This window comes from Cimex lectularius, unplaced genomic scaffold (assembly GCF_000648675.2).
Source record: "Cimex lectularius strain Harlan isolate CLEC.00 unplaced genomic scaffold, Clec_2.1 scaffold509, whole genome shotgun sequence".
Classification (NCBI taxonomy): domain Eukaryota; kingdom Metazoa; phylum Arthropoda; class Insecta; order Hemiptera; family Cimicidae; genus Cimex; species Cimex lectularius.
In genome coordinates this window covers 30,351-45,400 of record NW_019393054.1, presented here as the reverse complement: position 1 = coordinate 45,400, position 15,050 = coordinate 30,351, and the positions used below count along the sequence as shown (strand labels likewise).

The 15,050-nt window shown below is 33.0% G+C and overlaps 1 long non-coding RNA gene across 3 annotated transcripts; it reads right to left on the bottom strand.

Annotated features, from left to right (window-relative positions):
* Positions 1 to 12,461: 12,461 nt before the first annotated feature.
* LOC106672987 lies at positions 12,462 to 13,519 on the bottom strand. 3 transcript variants are annotated; one of them, XR_001341330.2, is made up of 5 exons: positions 13,247 to 13,519; positions 13,142 to 13,172; positions 12,872 to 13,068; positions 12,683 to 12,804; positions 12,462 to 12,606 (listed from the first exon to the last, which is right to left on the bottom strand). It is a non-coding gene; the product is annotated as an uncharacterized LOC106672987 (long non-coding RNA). The 3 variants fall into 3 exon arrangements; XR_002910853.1 differs by having other exon boundaries at positions 12,462 to 12,804; XR_002910854.1 differs by having other exon boundaries at positions 12,462 to 12,804; positions 12,993 to 13,068.
* Between the last annotated feature and the right edge of the window lie 1,531 nt (positions 13,520 to 15,050).

The window sequence follows — 15,050 nt, the reverse complement described above, 5'->3', positions numbered from 1 at the left end:
TATTACGACAGAAATATTAAAAACCCAAATTTTAAGATAGGCGAGTTAGTGTTGCTGCAAGACCAAAACCCTATTCGTGGTTGAAATAAGAAACTAACTCCACAGTGGTTAGGACAATTTTTAGGATTTAATTACTGAGATCAGTGAAAACGGGTTGACTATAACAATTCAAGTGGGCCGAAACCAAAACAAAGTCCATGTCAATCGACTGAAAAGGTTCAATTATAATGTTGTAGAGTGACCATAACCGGGACCGTCTTGGGAAATACAGCAGATGAGTTTTATCATGTGTCTCCATTCCAGCACGCGCCCGTTGCTTTTCGAAAGAGTTGGTGACTTACAATTTTCTAATAATGAATGGCGATTAATCACATTTATATCCTTAGAAAATTTAGAAAGAGAGTTCGATGTAATAACTCAATGTTATTCAAAAACAGAGGATCTTTGTTTACACCCAAAATTAAGTTATAAAAATTTCTTTATTAATTTCACTGTATGTGCGACCGTGATTAAACTTATTAAAAAAACATATCGAGACTGCTAAGGAACAGAAGACAAATTTATTTAGTTTGGTCGCACACTGAAAGAAAAGAGGAGTTCTAAATTTGTTCGGAAAGGGGATTATAGTATTATTTGGTAACTTAGATGCAGATGACGGCGAATATTATGAATCACGAATTAATAAGTTAATAAATGAAGAAGATGGATTGCTGAATTTGGTAAAGGATCAATCCATGGTAGTTTCGAGTACAATTAAAACTTTCAATGAAACCATTTCGCGGTTAAATTCAAATGAGATGACCCTGAAAAGAAATCTTGAACAAATTGTAAAAGTGATAAATTCAACCTTACAACCTCACCGACAATCTCGCTTATAAGTTCAGCAATTGTTGGATGAACATTTTGCGCTCTTGGCATATATGTTGAATAAGTTTCAAACAGACATAGCAACAATAACCGATTCGTTACTTTTTGCGAGACATGGGTCGTTACATCCTATAATCCTCAGTCCTAATCAGTTAATTGAATCACTCAGAAAAGCTTCTTTACATCTGCCTTCCGATTTAAAATTCCCTGCTCCCTTAGAAGAAAATTCGGTGCATTTATTTTTAAAAATCTGTCAATTAAATGTTTATTTCAACAAGGACAAGCTTGTGTTATTCATTTATATACCAATAGTTACACCCCAAGAATTTGAATATTACTTCGTACATCCCCTTCCTGTTCGTTTTGAAAACTATACATATGGGTTTATAAAACGAAGTGAACCTTATTTTATAATGAAATCCTCTCGGGATCAGTCATACACCATGTCTGAATTTGAAATGAGTCAGTGTTTGAAATTATCAAAAAATGATATTATATGCCGAAATAGTGAATTGCTCATTCATCACGCCGATAAATGCGAATCTCAAATTTTTTTCTCACCCTCGCGTGTACCCTCGACATGCGAAATTAGAATTATTAATTTTAAACAGAATTTGTGGACTCCTTTGAAAAATTCAAATCGATGGATCTATACATCTATTCGAAAAGAAGTAGTTACCCTAAATTGCCCAAAGTTAGGTAATCAAGATATTTCGATCGAAGATTCAGGTATTTTTGAAATGCATGAAACCTGTCGATTGTATACGAGCAATTACATATTAATTCCAAGGCGTATAATAAAGCAGGAATTGCAAAAAGAGATCCTTCCTGAATTAAATGTCACTGTCCCCAATTTACAGCTGGATTTAAAAAAAATAAATTTAACATTTTTGGATTTTTCTAAAAGAAACAATATAAAATCGCTTCATACTCCTGAATTAGATATAGCCAGTCATAAAATAGAACAAATCATGGAGCGAATAAATCGCGAAAAATTTAGAAACCAACAAGAACAACATTCTAACTATTTGATTTATATTATTATTTCTTTGGGTTCTATTTTGTAATGAAATTAGGGAGGTGTTACACATTAAGAATGCGTAGACAGGGTACTGAAAGACGTAGGATGATTCAATTGCCTAATTTAGCAATCCGCACGCCAAGGGTAGATACAAATGGAGAAGAAACATCGAATGAAGATAATAGTGAAAACGAATGTGCACCCGATGAGAGGGTTGCACCGAGCTCAGCGCGCACTCGCGCTGGAGATATTATTTTTAGAAGATGAAAAAATTAATTAAATAATGAATTTGTTTCAATTGATTGTACATATTTTGATTTTTGATTTTTTATCATTGAGCTTAAATAAAAAATAATATTAATAATAAATTGTTGTTAATTAAAAAATAAATTTTTTTAAAGTTATTCTTGACCGATTAGAACAAACAAACGAATTAATGTTGTATTGATATAAAAGGACAAATTAAGATAATTCAATAATGAAAAAATGAATGTATAAAAGACTAGTGAATTTAAAGAATTTAACACACAGGATCTTGTTCCTTAAGCAAGGAGTAGACCCATTTTATAATTATTTCTACAATCTATTGTCTTTATTGACATTAATAGTGTAAATTATACGAGTAATTTACGCTTTGGTTTTCACCGTCACATTTTCAACGTCTCTGGATGGAGATAGAGACGAGGTCTGGGCATATGCCCTTTGACCCTTTACCTCCTGATAAAGCCGAATCTATTTTCAAACTGAAATCTACTTGGTGCAAAAAATACCTTATAATGTCTTTTGATAAAAACATGACTTCAAAGACTTTTAACGATTTCAGCCCCTTTAAAATATGTAAATTCGTTAAGAGCTTCTGCCCACAAACCTCCTTAAAATTTCTAAAAAACGGATCAATCTTACTCGATGTTGATAAGGAAAAAGATTTTATTAATCTCCAAAATATAAAAACGTACGACACTTTACCTATTATTTTTGAACTACACAAATCTCTTAACTTCTCACGAGGTGTTATTTCTGTGAGGGAACTTATCAACTGTGAGACCACCGAAATCTTAGCAGAATTAAAATCCCAAGGCGTCTCAAATATTAGACGTATATTTAAAACTGTAAATAAAGTGAAAATCCCTACCGCAACCCTTATCATTACGTTTGAAAGACCAACCCTACCGGAAGAAATAGTCTTAGATTTTCTAAAAGTTAAAGTACGGCCATNATGTGTGATTATTCCTCTTATACCAGTGAATTTTATGTTCTTAGTATATTTAAACTAACTGTAACTATATGATTGTACTATGTTGAATATGATCTGGAGGGCTTACTATTATTATTGTTATTATCTTATTCATTCTCATACTTTATTATTGCGTATAAAAAAAATTTTGTTAAAATAAATGTAAAGAAAAAAATTAACAATTTTTATTGTTCATTGTTAATTTTTTTTATCACCGTGATGGGAGGAGTGTAATATCACTTATTCCAATTATTCATATATATTTTATTTTAAAAAGCTTTTCCCCTTGTACCGACTCCCAAGATAAGACATTACCAACACCCTTCACTCCCACCATTGCTAATTCCCCCTAGACCTCCCACCAGGGTATATAATACGAATGATTACGTAATACTACGTAATATTTGAGGAGTCTGTTTCCCGAAAGCCCTCCACTCTTGTAGCTATTAATTTCTTAATACAGAACTTAATTTTTTCCTCAGCCCGTGTAAGTTTACTTCTACCCCAGTCACCACCCCATAATCCTGACGTTGGTCATCACAAAAAATCTCGTGGCCGCCACCTAACCGGCCAGGGAAGCCATCGGATAAATATAGGCCCAAAACATTAGACCGGAACCCAACTTTAATCGAGAATAGCCGACTCGGAAACTATCGTCCCCGATGCCTTCCAGAAGACAAAGGGATGTCCAATGTCCAAATCCAAAAAACGCATAAAGAGGGTCTATGATCAAAAATCCAAATCTGCTACATAATTAATGCCACACCAAATTAATAATTTAATTTCGTCAATTAACTACGTGCCGATCCAAATTAAAAAACAGCCGTTCTTAGCACTAATAGATACCGGGTCATCAATTAGTTGCATTTCAACACAATTTTTTGAAAAACTATCGTCCGATAAAATCGCTAGAATTGAGGATACTAGCGAAAAATTGGTAGTCGCAAATGGCCAAAATATTTTGACCTCTTATAAGGTCACTTTGATAATAAAAATTGATAAATTCACGTGGGCTCATGAATTTTATACGCTGAAAAATTTAACGTCGGACGTAATTCTAGGATTGGATTTCGTAGCAAAGTCGCACATGATTATAGACCCTTCAGAAAATATAATATACTTTAAATTTCGCCCCTCTAGTCGCGTGGCTCTTTCCTCCAAAATTTTTTTAAAAAAAATAGTGCCATTTTTCGCCCTGGACAAGGCGGAAAACTATCCAACCAAAAGAAAAAAGGGCAAAATAAAAATAATGATAAGAAATAAATAAATAAATTAATTAAAAGCAAATAAGTGAATTAAAAAAATCGACTTTACAATAAAATTTAAACAAAGCGACCCCCCCCCTGACAAATAAAAATAAACATTGTTTAAGTTTGATTGGTGGAACAATTGGTACTTGTGGTTTTTTTTTTTAATTGCGTCAATAAAAAAAAGCAAATTAAATTCATTTAAAAAATAATAAATTTGAAGTTTCAGACGCATGGATCGCTGCTGCTCTCAGGCTATATATAACCTACGCCTGCACAAAGCTATTAATTCAGCGACAAATGATATTACCCCTGTACAAATTCATAGAATGTATTGTAAGCATATGTAAGCAAAAGACCCTTCCCTGTTCACTATTCCCATTACACTTGTGAAGACAGATTCATATTAATCATATCCGTGAACAGGAAAGGTTCTTCTCAAATTGTAAGTTGTGTTTAACTAATAAAGTTCTTTTTAAAAAGACTCTCGTTTAGTCAACACACGTAACTGGCGCAGTCGGTAGGACATCGCAAAGGTTTTTCAAGGGAATATTGGAAACCAATCGTGTCAACGGTGAATTTGCTACATCGGACCTGATGAGCATGATGAAATTTAGTTTGTGAGTAGGAAAGTATTGTATTTTATAACAAATTTATTGTTTTTAATTGTAAGCGTTTTGGGTATCGTTATAGCCTAATTAAACTTAAATTTATAACTTTAATATAATTGTATAATTATAACTTGTTGAAATGGCCAATTTTGCCGAATTAAAATTCATTTTGGATGACATCCCTAACTTCGATGGCAATCCGAAAACACTGACACAATTTATATTAAAAGTAGAAGAAGCACAAAACATTGTATCTTCTTTAACACCTCCTTTAACAGACATACAAAAATCTATGTCCTTCATACACATTAAAAACAAATTAACAGACAGAGCGAACGAAGCCCTAAGGAACATACAATTTGAAAAAAGGGGTGTGTTGAAGCAGTTTCTAATCAAAGAGTTTGGTGATAGGAAAGGACCGGCCAGCATTATCCTAGAGATAATGCAGATCGAAATAAAAAATCCTTTCAGATCTTTAAATTTCATAAAAGAAAAGTTTGGCTTGTTCAGAGCAAAAATACTTATGGAAAAGGGATCAGATGAACAAAAAGCATACTTGGTAGAATTTCAAGAAAAAATTATAGCTACAAATTTCGTCTGTTCATTAAAAGACCCCTTGCGTAATAATCTAGCAACCAGAAAACCACAAAAATTAACTGACATAGAAAAACTATTATTAAACGACTTTCAGTACTTGCGCGAAAACAACAAGGACACATCTCAAGTTGGAACGCAAAAATTTCGACCACCATTTAATAAAGGGGCACTTCATAACTTTCCAAAGAATTTCAAACCTAATTTACCCCAAAACAATTTTTTTAAACCACCAAATCAATACAAACCAAATCAAAACTTTTCTAAACAAAACACTTATACACCAACACCAATGAGTATTTCTACTAGAAATAGTAACCAATCTAACATTTATCCACAACCGCAAGTGTTCCAGATGGAAACACAGGAACACAAACCATATAGTCAAATAGAATTCACAGAGAATTATTTTTTAGAGCTTACTCAATTAGGAACAAATTTCAAATAATGAACTTACAATCTTCGGACAACGAACTTCCATATTTTATAGATCCAGAGACGAAAACTAGAATATTAATTGACACGGGAAGCACGCGTTCGTTTATAAGAATATTTATCGGTTTTGAATTCTGTAAAAATAATATAAAAAAGGATCCTTTCGAAGTGACCACAGCACATGGAACTTCAAAAGAATGCTATAGTACCGAATTATCCATCTTAAATAACAAAAATAAAATAAAAATTTTTTTTGTTTGAATTTCATAATAAATTTGATTTACTGCTGGGATTAGACAACATTAAGAAATTAAACATACAGTTAGATTTTAATTCTAACAAACTTTATTTTAAAGGAAAATACATTCCTATTTTGTATTTTGATACGCGTTCTAGTCAAGAGAAGCCTCCAACAGGGAGTACACCGGTTGGATCTCAAGTGACTAGTTACGTTCTGGAGCCCAGAAGCGAAAAAACTGTAAAAATAAAAGTAATAAACATTAAAGATGGAGAAGGTGTATTAAATTATCATAACGTAGCTGGAATTGAAATCCCGCAATGCTTAGTAAAAATTTAAAATAATGAAGCATTTTGTAAAATGTACAACCCAAAAGACACTAGCATTAAATTAACAATAACACAACCATTCGTGGTAGATAATCTACAAGACTACGAAATTAAATCGCGGCATACTAGTTCAAAAATTAACAATAATTTTAACATGCTCGGAACAACAAAGAAACAAAAATTAGTTTTAAATCATGTAAACACGAACAATTTTAAACAACATTGGGAAAAAATCCGCACAGAACATATGAACACAGAAGAAAAATAAATGATTATGAAACTGGTGGAAAATTATATGGACATATTTTATGAAGAAGGTACGCCACTTACATTTAGCAATAAAGTAAAGCACATCATACGGACAAGGGACGAAATTCCCATATATACAAAATCGTACAGATATCCGGACGTTCATAGAGAGGAAGTCAATAGACAAGTTAACTCTATGTTACAACAAAAAATTATCAGACCATCTTATTCTCCATGGTTATTCACCAATCTGGATGGTTCCAAAAAAAACTGGATATGTCTGGAAGACAGAAATGGAGAATAGTAATAGACTACCGGAAACTAAACGATAAAACAATAGACGACAAATATCCAATTCCTAACATTACTGAACTACTTGACAAATTAGGGAGATGTCAGTATTTTACCACTATAGATTTGGCCTCAGGTTTTCACCCAATCGAGTTGGATGAAAATAGCATTCAAAAAACGGCATTTTCAACAGAACAGGGCCACTATGAATTTCTTCGTATGCCCTTCGGTCTAAAAAATAGTCCACCAACATTTCAAAGGACAATGGACAACATACTTCGAGGCACAAAAAATGCTATAGTATATTTAGACGATATACTAGTATTTAGTACCAGTCTTCAAGAACACATGGAAACGTTAAAAGAAGTTTTCGAAAAACTTAGAGGGGCTAATTTTAAAATACAACCGGATAAAACGGAATTTTTAAAACACGAAGTAGATTATTTAGGTCATGTCGTTACTCCGAAAGGTGTTAAGCCGAATCCAAATAAAGTACGAGCTATCCAAGAATATCCCCTTCCCAAAACAATGAAAGAAATTAAAGCATTCTTCGGTCTAGTCGGGTACTATAGGAAATTTATACCTGACTTTGCAAAGATAACGAAACCCCTTACACAGTGTCTAAAAAAAGGAGCGAAAATTAACATCAACGAACCATCTTATATTAACAGTTTCAATCTTTGTAAAAGTATACTAATGAATGATCCAATTTTAAAATACCCCGATTTTTCTCGTCAATTCATATTAACGAGCTATGCCAGCAATGTGGCGTTGGGCGCAGTTTTGTCCCAAAATTTTAATGGAAAAGAATTGCCTATAGCTTATGCTTGTAGAACTCTCTGTGAATCTGAAACAAAATTGTCTACAATAGAACGGGAATTAATTGCAATTGTTTGGTCAACAAAATATTTTAGGCCATATTTGTTCGTTAGGAAATTTGTTATACAGTGCGATCACAGACCATTACAATGGCTGTTTTCTATGAAGGAGCCGAATTCTAAATTATTACGTTGGCGACTCAAACTAGAAGAATACAATTACGAAATAAATACAAAACAGGAAAAGAGAACAAGGTAGCTGATGCTCTTTCTAGAATAGAATTGAATGTACATGAAACCGGAGACGAATTAATTAGAGACTTTTATTTACAAAATCCAGATCTCGAACCCGATAGATTAAATTTGGAAAACGAATCTAATGTAAATCTAGAAAATGAATCCATCATGGTCAATGTAGATGAACTTGATGGAAATGTAGATGAAAGCATCGACGATGACGATGCGACGGTACATTCCAACGGAATTGGAAATACGGTTACAAATATACCGATTATTGAGGGTCCGGTTAATTTCGGTAAAAATCAAATAATAATTTCAGAAGTCGAATTTAATCCGGCAAAGCCCAAAATTATGAAGTTGTTCGGGAATTCAAAAACGCGAATAAGCGTCCAATTTTCAAAGAACGATTTTACTAATGACGTTATTGAGTTTATACAAGAATTCGTCGTGCCTAAAATAGCATATCACTTGTATTTCGAGTCAGATTTATACGAAAAATTTGCGAAAGTAATAATGGAGGTATTCACTTATTCAGAACTAAAGTTTTTTAAATGTACAGAAAAACGTATCGATGTTTTAGAGGAATGCGATATCAATGAAATTATAGAGAAATATATTTCAAAAACAAATCATAGGGGCATCATGGAAACGGAAAGTAGAATAAAACGTATCTATTATTGGCCTAATATTAGTAAGTCTGTATAAGAATTTATTAATAGATGTGAAGTATGTCTTTTAACAAAATACGATAGACAACCCCTGAATTTAAAGTACAATTTGACTCCGACACCAAGCAGACCTTTTGAGATTGTTCACAGTGACACAATTACGCTAGAGAATAAAAAGTTTTTAACAATAATAGACACCTTTTCTAAATTTATTCAAGCCACCAAAATGTATTGTAAGCATATGTAAGCAAAAGCTCTTTCCCTGTTCACTATTCCCATTACACTTGTGAAGACAGATTCAGGTTAATCATATCCGTGAACAGGAAATGTTCTTCTCAAATTATAAGTTGTGTTTAACTAATAAAGTTCTTTTTAAAAAGACTCTCGTTTAGACAACACACGTAACTTATATATAAGTTACGCCTGCACGAAACCACTAATTCAGCAACAAATGATTCTGCCCCTATACAAATTCCGAGAATGTATTATAAGCATAAAATGTAGATTGTATTTTGTGACCCCCTCTTTCACAGATCCACTCGGGACTCCGAACAGTACAGAAACTTTAAAATAGAATCCTTGTGTAAAGTTGTAGTTTATATTGAATAAACGTTATTTTTAAAAAATTAGTTTCTTACATCGAAACCATAACTGGCGCAGTCGGTAGGACACCTGAGTAGTAGTGACTTACACTTACTGTGAGTAGGAACTATCCTTTTAAAAAGTATTGAACACCACACTCACTCCATCATTTATCATTTCTGTTCCATTGTTTCTATCCCAATTCAAGAAGGGCCTGTAAACATGGGAAAAAATCAAATAATAATATCCGAAGTAAATTTTAGTCCGAAAAAACCAATAATTACTAAATTGTTCCAATCAAAACAGAGGATTACTATAGAAATTTCAAAAAATAACTTTGAGCAGGATATTGTTGATTTTGTAAAAACATTCATCTTACCTAAAATTAAATATTATTTGTATTTTGAGAATGAAATTTATGAAAAATTTACGAATGTTATAACGACCTATTTTAAACACACGGAAATAAATTTTATTAGATGTACGGAAAAGCTTATTGACGTAGTTGAACCAGACGAAATTTTGGAAGTGATAGAAAACTATCATACTGGAAAGAGAAACCACAGAGGTGTCGATGAAACCTACAATAGAATTCGACAAAGATATTACTGGCCGAATATGAAAAAACGCTATACAATCCTTTATTAATCAATGTAAAATCTGCCTTGCTTCAAAATATTATAGAGTCCCTCTTAACCTAGAGCTAAATATAACACATACAGCTAGCGCACCTTTTGAAATTTTACATTTAGACACCATTACCCTTGAGAACACAAAGTTTTTAACTTTATTGATGTATTTTCAAAATACGCTCAAGCTTATCCACTAAATTCAGGACAAGGCTTGGAAATAGCCGACAAATTGGTGCAATACATGACCCATCACCCAATTCCCGCACAAATAACAGTGGACATGGTCTAGAATTTAATAACACTGTGGTAAAGGATATTTTGAACCTTCACAAAATTACTTTGCATTTTACATCCACACAGCACCCAGAATCAAACGGCCCAATTGAAATATTTTACAGCACCCTAATTGAACATATTCGTCTTTTTAGCAATCAACCACTTTTCAAAAATGATCCCATCAAAACTAAGGTAAAATATGCCATATTGGCTTATAACAACACATTGCATTCGTCTACGAAATTCTCTCCTTTTGACGTTATGTACGGTCACATCGACAAGAGTAATCCATTTGATATCGAATTAAACCAAAAATTAATAAATAATTACGTAGAAGTACATAAAGATAAAATTAAACTATTATATGAAAAAGTTAAAGAAAATATAACTAAAAATAAAAAAAGGTTATAGGAAATTTGAACGAAACACGAGAAACACTTCCACAGATACCTGACACTGTGTACATTAAGAACAAACATCAACAAAGTAAGACACTTATAAAAATTTAAACCAGCAAAAATAAAGTCTATAAACACAAAACTAAAAATAGCCAAAATTGTTCCTACACACAAAAATACTCAGGATAAAATACACATTTCAAATATTAAAAGACTACGAAACCAGACTTACAATCCTGATGTCCCAAGTACTTCCAACACTTTGGACTCTTGAATGTAATTGATATTAAAATCATAACAACCAATCCTGGGATAATACCAATCAAACTGTGGGAAGCTAGAATGCAAAAGTCAGAACACACATTTGTACATTATTTTAAGATTGATAAAATTTTACATAAATTAAATTATATTGATGATATGTATCCTGTATGTCTTAGTATAGTAAATAATCTATACAGCGATAAAAACCTAGTAGATAAGGACTCTAATGATGATAATAGGTTCCTTCCACTCCTCTTCTGAATCACAACTAGAGGAATTAACATAGTTGGTATTACAAACGGCATTGGCGTAATTCATGTAAACCTTGGTTTGGCAAAATTGGAAACTTCAAAACATAGTTTTATTCACTATTTTAGTTTAAGAGAATTGTTTAACCAATTAGAATATGTAGACGAATTTTAAAACCATGTATCTAAGATTATCTATTCCAATAATATTTCGTTAAGTAGTAAAAATGTAGATTATGTAACTGATAATAGTAGTAAAATAAGACTACTTTAAGATTAATTATTCATACTAAAAATGTAACTTCAGAAAAGTTAAGAATAGCTTTTGTAGAAAATAAGAACAATGCTAGAATAAAAGCAAGTTTATTTAATGGTGTAGGATCTATTTTAAAGATGTGAACTATTTTCTTAAACCAAAATGTATATTCATAATATAGATATCATACGTTTAAATAATAATTGTAAACAAACTAAATTGAAATATCTATGTTCATACGATTAAATCAACCATAAGGACAACCTGTGCGACAAGGCCTTACTTCTTTCTGGTGATCCATCGAAGTGTACATACACATAACTCGTCGTACCTGACAATCACCTGACTTGGATTAAGCAAAAATCAACAGGCAAAATTCTCAATCAACATTAAAAAAATTGGGATTAGAGGAGCTGAAACTCAACCATGTTTCGCCAATCATCAAGACTTCCTACATTTCAAGGTCTATGAGCATAAGGACCATGCCGGTCTATTGTTTATTGGCCATAGGCTCAACTTATGGAATCTTCACATGGTATCGCACACGGAGACAACTCTTGGCCACGGCAACCCCTACCAATCAGCCGCCCCCGGGAGTTTCATTTGGGGATGGAGGAGTTACACCTGCACGAAACCACTAATTCAGCAACAAATGATTCTTCCCCTATACAAATTCCGAGAATGTATTATAAGCATAAAATGTAGATTGTATTGTATGACCCCCTCTTTCACACATCCACTCGGGACTCCGAAAAGTACAGACACTTTAAATAGAATTCTTCTGTAAAGTTGTAGTTTATATTGAATAAACGTTATTTTTAAAAAATTAGTTTCTTACATCGAAACTCTAACTCTAACATANTATAACATAATAATAATAATGTGCTTTTTACCATTACTAATAACGCCTCATTTCAGATTCTCGAGAGATGTATATATATATTTTTTTTAATATCACACAGGAGAAAGTTCCGGATCCACTTGCAGCTATCCAGTGTCCAAACCACAGGCCAACGAAGGACAACCAAGGCTGTTCGAGACGGGGACCACCATCTACAACCAACCACTTTGGTGCTGTCCAGGAGTGCCTCCCACTCGCAGACCACAACTTTGAAGATGGCGAACCGCGGACGATTATTTTATTTCGATAAAAGCAAATTAAAAGTGACAATCAAATGCCTTACTGATGCCTGTGTAAAGTACTTCAATTTCTTTTTTGTGCGAAAAACTCTTTCTCAACAAAACGACCAATTCTTCCGATATTTTGCCACCAAATTCCTTCTTTCTCCAAAGAGATTGTTTTAATCTAAAACATAGAAATTCAAGAGTAAATACAGTCAACCATCCAAGCATGGACTCTATTTTTCTCAAACTTCCTTATCCTTATGAACATTTCCGAAAGATACTACTTCACCCATATCGTATCACCAACAGTTTCTAAAATTCCAGCACAAATTTCCTAATACAGTTACACCGATAGAGCAAAAAACAAACCAGGAGTAGGTGCCGTCATTAGATGCACATATAAATTCAAATAGTACAACCGTCTAGTTCTTTCATAGCTGAACTCCTATCAATAGAAAAATCACTACCGTTTTTCAGCCTTAAAAATAATAATGTCATAACCTGTTCTGATTCCTTACCCTCTTAACCTGAACTCAAAACCAGTTTTCCCTTAATCCCATCATTCAAATAAATTATGCTCTTGAAGATCCTTAAACTAAAAAAACATCAATGTTTCTACTCACTAGAAATACGTTTCTCTTTAAATCCTAGAATCTTTTTTTTTTTTTAATCTAAGAAATTTATCCATGAATACATCTCACAGGCCAAATGGAGAGGCACCCTCATTCGTCAGCAGTTGAAATTATTTACCTCATCATCCTGCATTTAAAAAACAATCCACAAATAAATTAAGAGTTCGGCTTCAACGCTTCCGAGAAGTGTATTTCGGGAAAATCATTAAATGAAAATTTTGTTTTGTTTTGCGTTTAACTCGGTAATTATAAGTTTTAAACAAGTAGAAATTCATATTTTTTAAACCAACAAACAAACTTATTATTTTACTGATTTTATTACATTTTATTTTCAACACTAACAATATAGAACTACATAATAGGCAGCTGATTTCAGAAATATGACATTTTTAGTACAAGGCTGGTGAGGATATATATAATACGTTTGAAGACGTGGGTCACGTTTTTTGAGAAGATGGAGACGATGCATGAATCGTCATTCGATTGGTTCCGAATTGGATTGTTCGTATTTCAGTTTTCGTTGAACTGTATGTATTCATCTTTGTATTCTATATTAACTTTGGACTTGTTTGCAACAGCGGACGAATTAAACCTGAGAATGTTGTTAGGTATATGTATTGGTGTAGCGGCTGGCTGGATCACTGATTCTTGTATTCATAAATTTAAACTGCATACCATATTTATGACTTTCACTTTCATAGCTTCTTTTTTGACACTCTTTTTTTTCTATCTACTACGAACGACATCAACGAAAGTTCCACTTATTTCTTAAGTGCGAATACATTTTGTTTTTCACATGGAATCCGATAGCGTTTTCTATTTATTTTGATCAGGTGATATACAAAAAATCAGAGTTAGGTTTAAATACTCCAACATTCTTATCCATCTGGACTCGTTTTGTTACACAATGCATTTTTGAAGCATTATATAACGTTATTGTGATATATTTCGGTGACAGATTTCTGTATTTTTTTGTGTCTTTAACAACGACCCTCATATTGGCCGCGTTGATAGTCGTAACACTCTTTTTGCAAGATGGGGTTTCAAGCCGCCCGTGTTCTTCAATTTGCCTTGCACTACATTATTGTATGGAGCATACACATGTGAATTTCGTCTAAAGGAAAAATTCGGCGTAGAAACAGAAGAACGAAGGGATCCAAGAAAATTTCCACCGAACGTCCAATTCATGTGCAAAAGGTTTTGGGCTGTTACAATTTTAGCGTTATTTATTGCATTCTATGGGAGAAGAATATGAAGAAGAATATGAATGTGCTGGCAACTGTCACTTACACAATGCTGTCGATTCTCTTAGTCGGTACTACAAATTCTACGTTTTATGCCTTTGATTTATATATTTCTTTGGCCTCGACGATATTGCTTCCGATTTATTATTACTGTTCTAAGCGTTATAAGTGGTTTTCTAATGATTTTGGTCTTATAGGCGTGGGGAAAATAATCATGGTCATATCCTTATCATATATGATGTTTATAAACGTTGTGACTGATTTTCATGAGGCCGCACAACCGGAGGACGAATTCGCACAAATCAGAATCTGCAATATCCTCGATTCACCTACAGATGTAATTTCCAGTTTCTCGAATCTCGTTATCGAACCGATCTCGTACGCTGTTTTCTCCAGAATAAAAATAAACATCCATGGATTGGAAACAACAATGGAAATAAATAACCGGAAACACCGATTACACCAGACTTCTGCTGTCACATTGATGGATAGTATGTCACTCTGTTATTACGTGGGAAATGAAGGTTTTGAGTTTGCCGGTATCGAGCCGA